An 18492-nucleotide genomic window follows, 5' to 3' on the forward strand; every position below is an offset into this window, starting at 1 on the left:
CATGCATACAGTCCACCAAGCCTACATTCACTTATGCACACAGACAATCAGAAATACAGCTGTAACAGCACAGATAGCTATATATTCAGTGATACCTATGCGCACAGACCAACAGGCAAATGCTCACACACAAAAGTACACACATTTTCTACCCAGCAATCAGACAGAAAACAAACCGAAATACCCAGTAAAAAAGGATTACGATGGGCAGATAGTTGGATGCCTGATTGGGGCAGGGGAGCCTTGAGCTTAATGTTATGTTATGTTATGTTATGTCATAATGACTTATAAAGTGCATAAATACCAATGGATGTCTCAGTGCTGGCTGCTACTGAGACAAGACAAAATCTTACTTGTTGAAACAAAGCCTAATTATTAAAAAGTCAGGTTTATAATTGTTTCCTGAACGTCAATAGGGTAGGAAGGGCTCTAATCTGAGAAGGAAGAGAGTTCCAGAACATAGCAGGGGCAACCACAAAGCTTCTGTCACCCATTTTAGTTCTATACTGTCTGGGGACAGCAAGCAGGTTTGTGCCAGAAGAGCGCAGTGGTCTGCTGGGTGAATAAATCTTCAATGAGTTGTTCAGCAACTCTGGCCATATTTTGTGGATCGCTTTATAGGCAATGCACAACGCCTTCAATTTTATTCTGCTTCTAGTTGGCAACCAATGTAATTGTCTGATGACCTTAGAAACAGAATTAAATTTAGGTGCGCCAGAAAGCATCCCAGCAGCTGCGTTCTGTACCAGCTGTGGCTTATTTAAAACAGTTTCCTGAGTATTGATCAGTAAACTGTTGCAATAATCCACTTTGGACATTACCAAGGTGGATATAATCATTCTCCTAGCTTCAACCAGGATGAAAAGGAACAGTTTCTTTGCCATTCTTAGAGTATAAAAACAAGAGGACACCACAGAGTTTATATGACATTATTAGGACAGCTTTTCGCCTAAAACGACACCATGATGTTTGACCTTAGGTACTGTGTCAGGGGGCGGTCCCAGTTCATTTGGCCACCATTGGGTGGACCAGATAGAGGATAGATTTCCAAAGACAATTACCTCAGTCTTGAAAGAATTCAGTTTGAGGAAATGTCTGGACATCCAAGTGCTGATAGCCAGCATGACATTGTGAAAATTAACCAAGACGTTTTCACAGTTCATATCAATGGAGATCGCAAATTGGGTATTGTCTGCGTAAGATGTAAGCGTTAGGCCAAAAGATTTGATTACCCATGCTGGATCGGTGACATAAATGTTCAAAAGTGTGGGGCTGATGGAGGAGCCCTGTGGTACTCCACGGGGAAGTGAAAATATTTGTCAGTCAAAGTCACCCAGTTTTACTGATTATGCCCGGTTAGGCAAAAATGATGTCAACAAATATTTGGCCTTGTTAGTAATGCCCAGAGAGGACATTCGGTTAATCAGGAACTTGTGATCAACTGTATCAAGGGCTGCTGATAAATCTAGTAAAACTAGCGCAGCTGCACCTACTCTGTCTAAAGCGAACCTTAATATTAAGCAATTCTGAGAAGGAAGCCATGTGTGAGGTGACACGCTTCAGGAGAGGGGGGGCCGCTCGGTCCCCGCGCACACATGGCTGGGCCCGGCCCGCCCTGATTGGTCCGTAGGTCCCGCCATTGACCCGGAAGCAGTTTTCACTTCCGGGTCAAGTAGGCGGGACCTCTAGCAAAGGGCGGGTTTAAGAGCCTAGGGAGCGCGGGAAGCATCCTCTTTGTGCCCGCGCTTCCCAGGCTCGCTCCTCGCCCCGCTGTGGGACTTGTCATTTTCTTTTCTTGTCTTTCAGGTTTGTAACTTGCTCGGAGCGAAGCAGGGGCAGTCGGATTTCCTGGCGAACCGAAGGAACGGGAGTGCACGATCGGCGACTGCATCCGGGGAATTTTGCATGCTGAGGATCCGATTCCAGCAGAGCGGTGTTCTGTGGACGGGCGCGAGGGAGCTATTGGAACAGAGAGCGAGCGTTCATTTTAAATCAGGGTTGGCAAAGCCTGTCTGGTGGAAGGTACGTTTCGAGCTCATGGGTACGGCCGCGGATCGGGGGGCGGCCCAACGGAGCGTTTGCGATCAGTGAATGAACATTAGGTAAACTAATTTTCACGGAGCGAAGCAGGGTCGGCTTCGGCAGCAGACGAATGGGAGACCATTAGGGGTTTTTAAAATACACCGATCCCTAAGTCTTTAGGTGGGGCCAGACTCTGTTATATTTTGTGAGTAGGCTTGCCCATTTTATGAACCAGGGCAGCTGTAAATACGGTGTGACTCTGTGCAAATCACCTAATCTAACTGTGCCAAACAAAATGAATGTATCCTCATGTAACCTAACTGGGGCTATGTACAGCGCTTTGATAGCTGATTCAGTACAAGCTTACAAGATAGCTCATTTGCACTTGCATACTGTTTTAGCACAGCCCAGCTGCAGCTATTGATAGAGTGATCAGTAGGAAGGGAATTGTGGTGTTGAATTGAGGCTGTGTGAAGTTTAACAATTTGAGACTAAGTATTTGGGAACTTTTGCACAGTTGGGGTGTAAGGAAGTAGTAGGGGGACGTAATAGTGGCAATCTATCGCCCTCAAACCCCCCCCCCTTTTTATTTGCATTGCAAGATTTGGGATTTTAACATTTATCTCATCATAGACTTCCAGATAAGTGCCGCTGCGGACTGGGTAGCTTTGGAGCTCACGGTGGACGGCGGAATCCGAGGACACGGGCAGGCCTGCATTTCACTGCTTCTGGCGGACCGCGGGGCTAGAGTTTGCTCGCCCAAACATTCCAGGCTAGCTGGTGTGTGCGGTCACAGTTGTGTGGTGCTTACGGCCAGCCTGTGAGCCTCCAACTTGAACAGGTACAAGGCACATTGTGCCAATAACTAACGCTGAGCAGTGTAGGTGTAAGAACAATATGTCCGCCAGATGGGGTGCAGGGAGTGCGAATGTGGAGCTAATGTTTCAGACAATGATGAGCAGAATGTCAGCAATGGACAAGAGATTGGGGAAAGTGGACAAATTGGGTAAGACTGTCGCTGAGTTGGGTGCGAGGGTTGATGCACAGGCAGGAACGACGGGAAGGCCTAAACGGACCATAGTGCCGCCCAAAGCAAGGGGGGATTTCGGACACCACCGAATCATACCAGAACTAAGAAAGTGGGTAGTCGTCCCCCCAGGCCCATAGTGGGAGAGGGGTCCCCGAGTCCAGTACCAACTGGAGCGCCTGTGGCACCTAGGTCACCAACGCCTGCCCCGCAACTTCCAGTAAGCGTGCCGTTAGCGCCAATTATGCCACCCGTTAACCCAGTCCCCGTCACTCTCCCGCCCCCAGTCGCGCCGCCGATTAACCCAGCCCCGGTCATTGTGCCACCGGTACTTCCAGCAAGTCCGGGTCAGGTGCCACCAGAACTAGCGGCACAGATAGCAGCAGTGCTTCCATGGTTGGGGATTGGGGGAATGTTACCTCCCGCAGCAGACCCTGCAGCAGAGGCGCAAAAAATGGTTGCTCAAATCTTGGTGGCTAGGGGCGAAAGTAGCACGCCTGGCGCACCGATTTCTCCCCAAACAGGTCCAGCGAGTAATGGGGACACAGTCAAGACCGTGGAACCAACGCAACCCGCCGAAAGTGGTAAGGAGGTGGCCCTGCCGGTACTGGGCGAAGGCGCAATTCCCTCCAGGGGGGAGAGTTTGGCGCAGCATGTATCTCAAAGTGTGAAGGAAATGATTTGGGCAGACAAATATATTAATATTTTCTCATTGCTGATTGACAATAGGGAGTGGGAATATGCTAAATCACAGAAGGAGATGATGTTGCCGAGTGAATGGCGATCTCAATTGTACAAATTTAGGGTAGACGAGACGCTCATCAACTGGATCAGGGCTTTATCTGTGTTTAGTGCAGTTACTGCTGAACGTTTCCCCGGTATGCAGGATGAGATGGCTTGCTATCAGAGTAGGATTACAATGTTTAATGAGAATCATGGGGGGGACTCATGGAAAGAATATGACATAGCTTTCAGGAAATCGAGGGAGTTTAACAGATCCTAAGCCTGGGACAAAGTTGACGCTATTTCCTGGCATTCTCAGTTTGAGAGGGGGCAACCTGCAGGTACTAGCGCTAACTGGAACAAAGGATATTCCCCCGAGCCCCAGCAGCCCTTTCAGCAGCCCTTTCGGCCAGCGCAAGGCGGGGAAATGGCCAATAAGGCCAGAGGTAATACGGGTGGGAAAGGAGTCTGCTGGGATTTCAATAGGCGAACTTGCAACAGAGCACCGGGCACTTGCAAATTCAGGCACGCGTGTAACATATGCGGCCACCCTTCCCACCGAGAGGTGACATGCCGGTTAAAGGGTAGTGCGTCAGGTAACAGAGGGAGGAGGACACCAGAATAGCAGAGGACACCCCCGTATAGCGCATTCACCTATCTTAGTGGCGGCTATGATCCCTTGGCTCAATAGATACCCTAACCATACTTCCGTAAGGATGCTCCAAGAGGGTTTCACACATGGTTTCCAGATTCCAGCTGGGGGTTATACCGGGACACCACAGTGTAGGAACCAGTTGTCAGTTGAGAAAAATCCCGGGGTGGTAGCGAACAAAATAGAGAAGGAACTGCGCCTAGGTAGGGTAGCGGTGCCTTTCCCTAACATCCCTGTACAGAATTTTGAAGGAAAAGGGCGAGTATAGGCTCATACACAATTTGTCTGCACTGAAGGGCTTATCCTTGAATGATGCAATTGATGAGTCCATTTGTAGTGTGATGTATGCGTCTTTTGACCAGGCAGTTGAAATGTTGAGAGTTTTGGGTCCTGGGGCACTGATGGCTAAATCAGATGTTGAGTCAGCTTTTAGACTACTCCCGGTGCATCCAGCAGACCAACACTTGCTAGGTTTTTCCTTCGAAGGCAAATACTACATGGATATGTGCATGCCCATGGGTTGCTCTATTTCATGTGCTTACTTTGAAACATTCTGCTCTTTCCTTGAGTGGGTTCTGAGACAATCTACGGGCCACCAGTACGTCATGCATTACTTAGACGATTTTCTTTTCCTGGGTCTGGCGGGCTCACAGGAGTGCGCGTGGGCATTGCAGGAATTTTGCGTGCTCATGCGAGCTTTTGGGGTCCCGCTCGCGCAGGGAAAAACAGTAGGGCCCTTGACATGTCTGGAATTCTTGGGAATTGAATTGGATTCCGTGGAAGGCTATTTCAGGTTACCCAAAGAGAAAATCGAGAAATTCAGGGCAACCCTTGAACTATGTTTGCAAAAGAAGAAAGTCACTTTACAGCTGTTGCAGCAGACAGTTGGCCAGCTAAATTTTGCCCTGAGGGTCATCCCCATGGCACGCCCATTTTCCTGCTCAATTGCGCAAGCCATGAAGGACTTGCGGGAAAAGCATCATCGCACATGACTGTCAGTCGAGATTCGCCAGGACATGCAGGTATGGATTGCATTCCTGGAGGATTTCAATGGCAGAGTACTGTGGGGTGCCCCCACGCTGACCTCAGCGGAGTTAGGACTATGGACTGACGCTGCAGGCGGTGTGGGGTTTGGCGCCATACTTGGCAATAAGTGAGTGGCACAAAGATGGCCCAGCTGGTGGGAAGAGAGCGGTTTGACAGCAAACATTGGGCTCCTGGAACTGTTCCCAATCTGGGTTGCATTAAATGTATGGCCCGAGCAATTGGCTAATCGCTCGGTTATTTTCTGGTCAGATAACATGACCGTGGTGGAATGCATCAATCAACAGGCAGTACGGTGTCAGTTCATACTGCGCCTGTTAACGGAGATTGTGCTGAGATGCATGAAATTGAATGTACATTTCAGGGCCAAACATGTTCCAGGGGTCTTGAATAACGCAGCTGACGCCCTTTCTCGCTTTAAGATGCAGGTATTCAGGGAACACCTACCAGCTGCAGAGGCCTCCCCAGCCCACTTCCCATCGACACTTTGGCAGATTGGTGCCCCCAACCACACGACCTCGTGGCAGCCAGCTTAGCTCCCAGGACCAGGACAGCTTACGAAGGGGCGTTCAGGTCTTACTGTAAATTTCTGGGACAGGATTGGGAGAACAAGTGGGATCAGGAGGCTAGTTTTAATGGGTACATGGACACATTACACAAGGAGGGGCGCTCAGCGGCGACAGCTAGCAGACATAAGGCAGCTGTTTCCTTTTTCGCACAAGCAAGGGGAGCCAGGTATCCTACGAACAGTTTCTAATTACAAAAAGCTTTGAAAGGATGGCTGCGCTTACAGGCAACCACCGCCGATGGCAGAAAGCCGATAGGTTTAGAACGGTTGGCAGTAGTGTTCCTCGCCCCCATCGGACACATGCAGTTCTTCGGTAGAGGTAATATTATTCAAAGCTGCCTTTTCCCTGGCCTTTTACGGCCGGGTAGGCGAATTAGTGGCTAGTAACAAACTGGATAAGAGAGGTGGCCTTCAGCTGCGAGATACCAATATACAGGGCGACACAATGCAGGTTACCATCCGGAAATCCAAGACTGACCAGGAGGCTAGGGGAGAAAGTTTAGTACTACATTGGGCACCGAATAACCCGTGCTGCCCGGTGTCACATGTAGAAGCGTTAATCAAACAACGGGCGGGTGAGGCAAGGGGAGCATTGCTAATGCATACGGATGGGACCCCTTTGACCAGGTTTCAGTTCCAAAGAGTCTTAGCCATGAGTATTGCCAAAGCAGGTTTAAATCCCTAAGAATTTGGGACACATTCTTTCCGGATAGGGGCAGCCACTGAGGCCACTGCGAGGGGATTGAATGTCAATAGTGTGAAGAGGATTGGGAGATGGTCTTCCAATGCATATAAGCATTATGTACGGCTGCACATGTTGTAAGGGTCAGTCAACGCCCCCCTGACGCCTGCTTTGTTCTTGTGTATCTCTAGTTTCTCGGGCCTGTGACGCAGGGCGGAAACTACTACAGGATCATCAAAACCAACAATCAACATCTCGGCAATGGCAGGAAGACAAAAGGAGGACACATGTAGTATGGGTAGTCGGTCATTCTTATGTGAAACGTGCTAAACCAATTTTCCTTGCAGGAGCGGGTAGACGGAGGGCAGAGTGCGGGGGTTTCAATGTTTCCTTCCATGGCAGAGGGGGGCTTTGCCTCAGTCAGTTTAGGGGCTACATGTCAGATCTACTCGAGAGACACACCTCAACTCCTTCAGTGGTCATCTTGCACCTGGGGGGGAATGATTTAGTAGACTTAGGCAGAAGGGTCCTGTTGGAAGAAATCATCTCAGCGGCAGGTTGGCTGGCAAAACTGTTACTGGATTGCACTATAGTGTGGTCACAGTTGATACCGAGTTTGCAGTCGAGGGGGGTGAATCAGTCAGGGCGTTGAATCACTTGGTAAAGAGGGTCAACAATAAAATAGACAAGCTATTTCGAACTCCTTACCTACAGAGTATACCTCATGGTTGCATCTGGGGGGAACAGTTCTACTTGCGGGATGGGGTCCACTTGACAGAGTCAGGGAATGCCCTATTTATAAGGAACATGTTGGCATGGGTAGAAGGTTTTGCTAGAAGGATATGACCTTTCAGTGTAGGCTTTTTGGGGGGGGGGCAGATAGTCGGTCAACTATGCTGGCCTGTAAGGTCATAATCGGTGAGCAGTAATTTAAGGTCCTTATGGGGGCAGCACCATTAGCGAGTGGGGCTGCCCAGGGGGAGGGGCCAATGGTCTCTCCTAGAACTTCAGGGGCAGGATATCCATTTGGAAGGGTGCGGGGGAGGGAGTCACGCTTTCCTCGGGCTGGTAGCCACCCCGCACATACACTATGACGTCAGCTAATGGCGCGAGTGTAAGGGCCCTCCTTTTTGGTTAAATGGAGTTCACGGAGAATACGAGGGCAACCAGGAGAGGGACGTACTCTCCCGGTAACCGGGCCCTTGTTGCGCATGCGCATCTCGGACGTGAGAGCATACCTGGGAAAGGATCTGACACCGGTTAGCGACCTTGCCGTAGGACCAGAAATTATTAGAATGCAAAATTGATATGAGGATGTTAGATTCGGTTAGGAAACAGGCTGTATTAGACATTTGTTAAGTTAGCCCATCATACCTGTCTAACTTGCTGTAAATCTAATGTCTGAATTCTGCATTTAATAATTATGTAAATAATGTTATTTTATTCAATTTTTTATTTGTTTTCATATTTTAATAAATACGGCCGGGGGGTCACGAGACCCCCTGCCTTCCTAAGAATTCTGTTGTTTGACTGATACGTTTTGATAACTATAGTTTCCGTGATAAGGAGGGGGGTGGCCGGCAGTCCCAGACCATGAGGAAAGGGGGGGCTGCTCGGCCCCCACGCACACATGGCTGGGCCCGGCCCCCCCTCACCCGCCCTGATTGGTCCGTAGGTCCCGCCATTGACCCGGAAGCAGTTTTCACTTCTGGGTCTAGGAGGCGGGACCTCTAGCAAAGGGGGGTTTAAGAGCCTGGGGAGCGCGGGAAGCATCCTCTTTGTGCCCGCGCTTCCCAGGCTCGCTCCTCGCCCCGCTGTGGGCCTTGTAATTTTCCCCACCCTTCATCCCCTTTTAGCAGAATTCAAGCGAGGACATTGGTAGGTATCCTCTGAAACGCTTTTCAACGCTGTAAGAATAGATGTGTTTTTCTTCCTTAGACCTTTTTCCCCGTTTCCAGGAAATGATAATATTAAGATGCTTAATTGGTTGTGTTGTTGCTGCTGCATTAATTGTTTTTTCCTTAGGCTTTTTCCTTTCTTAGATTATAAGTGTCGTATTTATTATATGGGTCAGGCGGTAAGGTCATAATCGGTGAGCAGCAATTTAAGGTCCTTATGGGGGCAGCACCATTAGCGAATGGGGCTGCCCAGGGGGAGGGGCCAATGGTCTCTCCTAGAACTTCAGGGGCAGGATATCCGTTTGGAACGGTGCGGGGGAGGGAGTCACGCTTTCCTCGGGCTGGTAGCCACCCTGCACATACACTATGACGTCAGCAAATGGCGCGAGTGTAAGGGCCCTCCTTTTTGGTTAAATGGAGTTCACGGAGCGTACGAGGGCAACCAGGAGAGGGACGTACTCTCCCGGTAACCGGGCACTTGTTGCGCATGCGCATCTCGGACGTGAGAGCGTAGCTGGGTAAAGGATCTGACACCGGTTAGCGACCTTGCCGTAGGACCAGAAATTATTAGAATGCAAAATTGATATGAGGATGTTAGATTCGGTTAGGAAACACGCTGTATTAAACATTTGTTAAGGTTAGCCCATCATACCTGTCTAACTTACTGTAAATCTAATGTCTGAATTTTGCATTTAATAATTATGTAAATAATGTTATTTTATTCAATTTTTAATTTGGTTTCATATTTTAATAAATACGGCCGGGGGTCACGAGACTCCCTGCCTTCCAAAGAATTCTGTTTCCATGCTTAATTTGAACTTCACATCTTTACAGTGAGCGACTGTATTTCACAAATACAATTACCTCAGCATGCTCCTCATATGATTGGCATTTTGGAATATTCACTCATATGCAAAACAACCGTCCTCTTTGGGAATGAAAATATGTGACATTAAAGGTTGTTATATCAATCCGTGTGCAGAGCACAGCATGCATGCAGTGCTGGACCTTCTTTTTGGAAATCATTGTATTAAAGTCTGGTCTCAGAAGGGGTGCAATAATTCTGTGCACAAGCTCTCCTTCCCACCTTGCCTGAATCTGTGCTTTCTTTCCTAAATTATATTTCTTTCACCCAGACTCACCACTGCAAACTATAGGTGGCCGAAACAGCTTTTGGAAAGCCTTGGCTGATGACTTAGTGGACTAATGCGTCCACTTTGGGAGCCTGTGTCCTGTGTTTAACCTCATGATCCAGGTTCAAATCCCGGCGGGTCCACTCAGCCATTCATCTTGTCGAGGTTGATAAAAATGAGTACCATTGAGTTGGTTAACAATAAACATCTGTTAGTCAGTGCCAAGATACCTGTTGTCATGAACATGCACTTTACAAATACCCATGCTATAACCTCCATTACTTAATCCTGATGTTTGCAGCCTTCTGCATTCAACCAATTTCAAAGTCTGGAATCTTATAGACCCTCACACTCTTGTTGTATCTCCACAGGTGCTTGGCATTGGGGATTCCGCATGTGCTATCTGAGACTAGCCAAAAATATCATTACATTACTGACACGCTGAACAAATAGACATGTATTAGACTAAATTAAATATAATAAGTTCCACTAGCGCCATTAACATATCCATTATTCATTTTCAAAACGTATTAGATGTGAGTTTTCCTTTGGTTGCTGTCTTGCAAAGTACTAGTAAAGTTAGGTATCTACACAGCAGTATGACAGCCCCCACCTAATATATAGAAATGACACAAAAAAATAGATAAATATAATACGGCCTTATATTCAACTATATATAAGCAACTCTTCCTCATTTTATCTTGGAAACGTTTTCTTTTTTAGGTCTGGCCTTTGAGACATCTTTTACTACTTATCCATTGGTCTGTTTAAGTGCCATTCACACTTTGTATTTGCCTAACACAGCACAGAGCATGGGACAATGGGTCACCCCACTTCATACATCGGGTCCCTTCACTCTACCTGGCTGCACAATGCCTGTGCAAGTTGTTCCCATTTGCATAAAAAATGTACTTTCTCTTCTGTGACACATTTGGCTAAATGTGTGTTTTATTTTTATTACATTAACTTTAAATACTGGCTATTTTATTTTGCCCTGTTAAATGGTGATTTATTTCCTGTCTACTTTTTAGTTACGGCCACAAAGTGCTTAATTAACAATCTAACACTCTAGCTGCCTGAAATTTGAGTCGTTGTTATGTGTTAATGTATTCTTGTCTCCTTCACAAATGATAATAATCAAATCTGTGGCACAACTGAAGGATTTGTCAGGCAAAAAAACATCACTAATAAAACAGCTGCTTCAGTCAAAGTTTTCTTTTTTTTTCAAGCATGCGGCAGTTAAGCTTAAGTAGCTGTTTTTTTTCCTTTTATTTTGTGGCATGTGTTTGAAATTAAAAAAGAATCAATGGGCCAAATTCCTCTCATCTATGTGCAGGTCAGTGGTTTGAGATTCAGTGGGCCTCGATGGATATTTTGCATTACCACTATTGATATACTCATATCACGTACTTGTCTACCAGCATCTATCGCAGGTTGTAGTGGGAGCGTGATCAATAATCACTATTGAAGTGACGTAGCACGCTGGATTTGACGTGGTTAGGCAGGCAGGGCAGTCCGGATGCAGGCCTGGCACATAACAATGGGACACCCCTTTCCAGGATGCAGAAGAAGTTTCCTCTTCGTAAAACGATTGTCTCTTTTTGTGTTCCTGAAATCTACCTTCTGAAGATGCGGCCAGCAAAAGAGGGGAGGTGAACGCTTTGAACAATGTCAGCACAGATGTCAGGAAACGTAGGGGGCAAAGAGACATGTGACCTGGCACCCACTGACAAGCAAAGAATGTGGCGCGCTGAAGAGTCCTTCCAATGACAGCTCTCCCGCCAGCAGGCTGTTTTCGCATAAATACGGTATACATTGTATTTGGTGTGCCTCCCTATAGTCCCCACATTTAAACAGTGTCTGAAACGTTTTGTCACGCGTCTCCCATAGTCCTTGCACACATGGCACACTGGTGCCTGTCCCTTTAAACTGCCCCGCTCATTAAGCTCGCAGAGGAGAAAAACAATGAAAACATTGATCAAACCCGGAGTAATCTGCAGTCACTCGTCTCTATAAAATGCCGGGCTGCCACTGGAAACGGCGGTTTCTCAAACCATTAACGTTACATTTTCCCTGCCTGGGTATTTTCCAGCCTTCGCCTGCCCATAAAAAGCAGCTCCCCAATGCGCAGTGGGAGTAATAAACAGAAATAAATAACACGCGAGCTGTGATGGCTAAACTCAATTATGATCTGGTTGCTTCGGGTTTGCCGCACTTTCCTCACTTCCAGTGCTGCAGCCATTAATCACTCTGCAGCGAGAATTTTTTGATGCAACGTTTATTGCCTTTGCCCGCACAAAGCACACCAAAATAAGAAAATAACAGTTGTTTGTGCAAATACACGTGCTATAATTTGTGCTAATGTTTTTCCCTCGTTGTAAGTTTCAGGCAGAAGCAACGCCACCCACTCTGCCACATTCCTCACAATTTCATGCACAGAGTTGCAAGGCGCAGATCACACAGCTGGTCCGGCGTGTACGCCAGACTCGCGCGCACACGCTGCCGTGGGACTACTGTGGGCAGAGTCTCCGCGCGCACGGGCTTGACAGCATCGTTCACCTACCCTCGGCTGCGGTAGCTCCTGTCTCTTGGTGCGCTTCGCTCCAGGGTTTCACGCCCACTCCCGGCCGCCTGCAGCCCCCTTCTGCTGGTCCAGCTTCCCTGCCTCTTATCCCGGCCAAGCAGCGGACGCCCTGCCAACCCCAGGCCTCCTTTCTTGATCATTCCAGTTGTTTTTGGAACCTGAGATTTTTGGGGAGAGCCAGGTTTCTCACATTTCATCACTCTGCTCGGACCTAACGGAAGTCGAGCTGTTATTTCTTTCCCTTCTGCAGATAGTGCATGGACTCGACACTGCAGCTTTCCCTTCAGCTTCAGGCGCTCAGATATTATATTACCCGCCCCGGGCTGCAGCCTCTAGCCGGACCCGGGCTGCATTTGTAAACAGATGAAACAAAATAAGATAATAGCTTCTAAAACATCATGCAAAAGGCGGTGCATTAGTTTCGTAATTTTAACACAGCTGGCCAAGATACAACAGCCTTGCTTCGGTGTTTGTCTCTGAAGAAGACAGACATCATGCAACACGTTGGTTCATAGGGGTGCCATGTGCTAATTATAACGCATCCCCAGGGAAGAGTAAACAGATGTGCAGCGGTAAAAGGTTAGCAGATGACTCCATGCCAGTGAGGCAGTTTGCAGTATACATAAAAAGAGGAAAAAACGAGGAGAAATACAAATATTTCTCCTCGTTACGCCTCCTCTGGGGGTTTGGCACTGCTTCTGGTTTATGTTATTAACCTCTTCCGCGCTGAAGACGGAACCGCTCCGTCATCAGCCGTGGTGGTGCTGTGCGGATGACGGAGCGGTTCCGTCATGGCCCGCTCGACGCGCCTGCGCGGCGCTGATTTGCGCCTGCGCGGTGCGTTCTATTGAGAGGCAGGGCCATGACGAAACCGCTCCGTCATCAGCACAGCTCAACCGAGACTGATGACGGAGCGGTTCCGTAACGAGCATGGGCACGCCGCGCCCTCCCCCGCCCCCCTTAGCGCTGCGGCGAAATAGCCGCCGCAGCGAAGGTGTTAAGTAAATCTGGGGCAGCGTCAAAATCCATGGGTGTTGCCAGGGCTTTAGTGGGATGAAAAAACTGGGGGGTGTCTTTTAAGGGGGCATGGCCTGTGTAGTTAAGGATGTGGCTAAAAAACACCTAGGCTAAAAACCTGTGCTTAACATAGTGTGCAGCCCGACAGGTATTTTGTTGCTTCTGTCATTGCATCCCGATATCAAATACATCAAGTAACATTACACCTACAAAAAGCCAAGACTATTGGCTTTGTCAATGGTTGTTAGTTGCATAAGATAAATAAGCAACAAATACAGCTTTGTTGTATATATATTGAAAATGCTTCAGTTCTGAAATGATGAAACTATGAAAGACCTACAACAACTCTTCGAAGTTACATCAAAGGCAGTGATTGGTGGTACTGCCGCGAGTACATATTTTTTTTCCATCCCAAAGGTGAGGGCAAAAATGGGGAGCCTGATAAGGATCCGTAGCAGCACCTGCTTTTTAGAATTGCGGGTGCTGAGCATCAGCAGGACCTGGCCCACTTAAAGCACTGGGTGTTGCGTGAGAAAACCCACTGCAATGCTCTTGGAACACCCATAGAGTAGGGTGACGCCGTGGTTTGTGCTGCATCACCAAATTCATGATCTATGAGGGCACTCAAAGCTATGCAGGGTGGCTTTGCCTCGCTTCATAATCTTTATGGGAGCCCTTTATGTACCTCTTTACATGGTGCAAAAGTGACGCAGGGCTATCATAAATAAGCCCGCTAGTTTTTAAGTGACAGTCCAAGGCTAGAGCACCACATCCATCGTGACATGACATCAGCTAGCAACCTGAGCAGTGTAGACTCTTCCTTTAGCCATGTATGAGTTTGCTGTATTTACTAGATCACATCATAATTCCATATAGTGTATAGGCCTGGTCAAAATTTAATTAACAGCAGTGTAATTTACATACTTCTAGGAAACTCAGGTTATACTTGTTAAGCAAAATTCCTGAAATGAAACCAATATGCCATGCCTCATAATTATGCGCTATTCACTGTAAAAGTTTACAGCGAACGCACGGGAGCAACAGAGTGTGTGTAGCTTAATTGTACTACTTATTTACTGCCAAAATACACCCTGGCGTCAAAAATTGACACAGGACACATTTCATGCTAAAATATAGTACTAAATCAAAAAATTGTATTTCATGTAATTGTATGTAATTTCACTTCATTTTTTCCAATTGTTCAATAATTTAATTAAAAGCAAATTCTGGGAATTTTGTAACCAGTAATTGTAGACGTGCATATTTCCACTTCGAAAGTTGATCAATATATTTTCCATTGGCATAGTATATATGTCTCTGTTAGAGCACCAAATATGTATGTAATAATGTACCACTGACATACATTACAAGGAAATTGCAGGTCAACTGTTATTTTGTTTATACAGTCACGGAACACCAAGATAGCTTGCTGTATCTTTTTAATGTATAGCAGATAATAGTTTATTACTTATAATATGTGGTCATCCTTCCCACAAACATCTTAACCTAAAGCCTTGATGTCTGGCTCTTTCATATGAAAGAGACAGTAGGATAGCAGACACGAAGAAATAAAGCTGAATCTGTAGTGAGAAATGAAACACATCAGAAAGCATACAGTCATTTTCTGCGAAACTATATGAATATTAGTAATGTAAGTTACATTAAAAAACATGCTACAGCTCAGAATATGTGTAAGCATGCAGAGTGATACTAGTGATGCTAGCCATCCTGCAATGGCCTATAACATATAAAAAAAACATTGTTGCCAAAAATGTCTCCATTCTGCTGATGACAGTTCGTTTTAGAAAAACAGATCAAAAGAAAGAAAAACACGCTCTTTTTTGTTGTTTAAACTCCATCTGTAACTGCGCTTTGTCATCTACCTTTCAACTTGTCAGCTGACTGCCCTTTTTAGAGCATGTCTATAGAAAATTGATGTTTTTTTTCAATTCTATCAACACCTCTGAAGGTTCTCTTTTTGTTGCTAAGACTGGCAGGGGAATATTCTCAAGAACGTGTGAGAACTATCGCAAAATTAGCTTAACGTAACTTTCAGCATCGCAGTCTATTGCGTGAAAATTATGCTGTGTTAACTAATTGTCACAACACGGCAGTACCATGCGATAGCCCTACGATAACGCTTCAAAGGACCGCGTTAAAACCAAAGCTATGCCGCAAAAATGCAAAACACTAGCACACAAATGAGGCCATTCGTGATACAAAAATCAGTGAAAACCAGCAACAGGTCTGCAATTCACACATGTCAGGCTGGAAAAATCACCATAAAATAAAAAATAAAAAACAAATGCCAAACAACAGCGAAACAAAATGGATGTTGCCGGAGCAAATACGGAGGATAACCAGAACCCCACAAGCCCTCCGAAGGACCAGCCAGGGACCTCGGGTCAGGGAAGGCCAAGGAGAAGAAGAGTAGGAAGAAGCGGTTCAGTCTGCAGGAAAACAGGATCCTGATAACGGAGGTGGTCGAACACCATCAACAACTGTTTGTCACCTCCACTGTGTCATTAGCAACCAAAAATGAACTATGGCAGTCCATCCTGGACAAGGTGAATGCAGTGGGAGTGCTGAAGAGGACGATGCAAGAGGTCAAAAGGACCTGGATTGAAGTCAAGCGAAAAACTGAGCTGAAACTCACCAACAACTAGAAGGCAGCAATGCAGACTGGAGGTGGGAGTCCTGCGCCACAGGAGGAGCTGGACGAGATGGAGGAAATGGTGTCCACAGTCATCAGTGGGGAGACAGTGGCCAGAGTTGGGGGACCGGACACTGGTCAACATGACCGGACACAACAGCACCTGGGTGAGTAACGACCAGGGACTGGGTGGGACGGGGCAGATGGGCACAATGGCACACATGCACAACTGAGTTGAGCACACCTGCGGACAAACCATGCCCCAGCCCCCAACTCCGACCAAGAGACCAATGTACCCAAGTATGCCAGTACTGTATCAGCACAGAAGTCAATGGCACACCGCATGGAAAGGACAAGGGGCTGCAAAATCAGAGCTGCAGGGGCGACACCCCCGAAATGCAGCACCACACACACATAACATGCAGAGCACATCAACACTGACAACAATGTGGTACAAAACGCAACACGTCCACAACAGAATACAGTCCCCCATCAAATAGGCAGCACCTCCCAAACAGCCACACTGTTCACAGTCATGCAGTCTGTATGAAAACATGTACAATGCGACAACATAGATGTGGACACATTGTTAAACTGCATCTCCCCTTCACATTGCAGAGGGACAATCAACACCTCCTGCAGAGCAGCCCGCACCTATCTTCTCTGATGATGAAGAAACCACCACAGCTTTGACTCCAACACCCTCCAACAGCTCGTGGACAGCCTCCGTAGCCCACTTCCAGGAGCTGGGCAGCCCAGCTGCATCGAGGGGAACCCACTCCCTGCACAGACCACACAGCAGGCAGCACCCACCACCAAGGCTGCCTCCCAGGACCCCCATGAAGAACACTTGGCTTTCTAATGCCGTGTGTTGGGGTGCCTGGAGAATCTGGTTGAACAGGTGCGGGTAGGCTTCAACCGCATGGCAGACAAACTAGATGCCATACGTGGATGTCTAAGTCCCATCAGGGACCACTCACAGTCCCTAACTGACACACACAGCCCAATTCATGCACTTCAATGGACCATGGCTGACATCGCTGGAGCCCTGACTCAGAGAATTGAACTGTCTAGTAAGAGTGGCTCTAGGGATGTCACACAGGATTTGGGAAACATGCAGAGGTTAATGGAGACCATGGAGTGGGCGAATGTGGAATGTGCCACGACTGCATACCAGCAAGTGGTAGCTGGGTCCTCCAATGACCTCAGACCATCCTCATGGCATTGCTGCCACAAGGCCTGGCGCTAATGGATGCTGCTGCTACCACTACATCCACATCTCCGCACCCTGAAGTGTTAGTGCCACACAGTGTGGCAGACATTCCACTTCTGGCCCCTGAGGTGTCACTGCCACACAGTGCAGGAGACAGAACACCACCACCCACAAATGAGGCACATGCAACAGCAGTGGCCAAAGATGCGGATGAACCTGCCTTTGTGGTACGAAGGACGCAGTAGCATTCTTCTCCGCCATGTGGCCGGTTTCTGCTTAGTTCTTCCCTCTGCATCACCACCTTCCACTGTCCTCCGTTGCACTTTGCGACACTCACCTTGGACCTCGACATGGACTGCCATATTCTGTATGAATGCAAAATGACACAGCAATCAGACTGCGGACTGAACTCTTCCTCTTCCTTTGAACTTGTAATTCCCTGAAGGACTCAAGCTGGCCCTCCACGGGTCAACATATTCATGTGGGGTTTGCAATGCCCTGTACTGTTCCAGATGCAAAACACCACTGAATGTGCATTAAAGATTCCTAACACACAGATGTGTCATGTGTATGGTCTTTCAAGTGTGGAAGTATGGATGAATGTAGGCTCAGTGAATTACTCTTACGTCCATGTGGCTCATGTCGTTGAACTAGAGTCTCATGGTGACACATTGCAGAATGTGGTCTGGGTAGTGCAGACACAACAACAGAGACACAGGCATTAGTAACTTCCTTATCCAGCACCGCACGGAGCCACGCCCAGAGACCCGGGGTCATTGTTCACACCCTTACGCTGGACTGGCATACGCCAGGCCACCTCACTCTGCTTACCCTTACAGGTGGGGACGGCAACGTTACATGTCCCAGGTCTACCCTGTAGTGATCTGCTGATCACAGGTTTAGTTGTCCGCATGCCACTGTCACTCCCTCGTGGCTGGTTTACACCCACGCCGCACCCATACAGAACACGCATCACAGGACATGTGACCCTGCCAATATAGAGGGCCGGGCGCACATGCTCAACGCCATTTCCAACCTGTCTCTGGGTGTATCCGTGTGGTGTTCATGTAGGCATTAGGGCCCAGGGCCATGCAACATCACATTCCCCCGGCCCGGAGGTGACGTGATGGTGTCCACACCACAATAGCCAATCATACAGGTTCCATGACTTGCGGGGCACAGACTTGGTGGCACCGGATAAACTGCAGCCGGCACAGGCACACCGCCACAGATTGGTGACTTTTGGTGCACTGGGTAGGGGCACCTTAAGTGCTGA

General features: G+C 47.7%; 1 protein-coding gene across 1 annotated transcript in view; it reads right to left on the reverse strand.

Annotated features, from left to right (window-relative positions):
• The window catches only part of GAS2 (growth arrest specific 2), a 766676-nt gene extending 754111 nt beyond the window's left edge, over window positions 1-12565 (reverse strand). Inside the window, exon 1 of the mRNA XM_078684661.1 lies at window positions 12313-12565. The gene's annotated coding sequence lies outside the window, so the exon portion shown is untranslated. The remainder of the gene's footprint in view (window positions 1-12312) is intronic.
• Between the last annotated feature and the right edge of the window lie 5927 nt (window positions 12566-18492).

The sequence above is a fragment of the Lissotriton helveticus genome, chromosome 3_2 (genome assembly GCF_964261635.1).
Source record: "Lissotriton helveticus chromosome 3_2, aLisHel1.1, whole genome shotgun sequence".
In the NCBI taxonomy this organism is placed as follows: domain Eukaryota; kingdom Metazoa; phylum Chordata; class Amphibia; order Caudata; family Salamandridae; genus Lissotriton; species Lissotriton helveticus.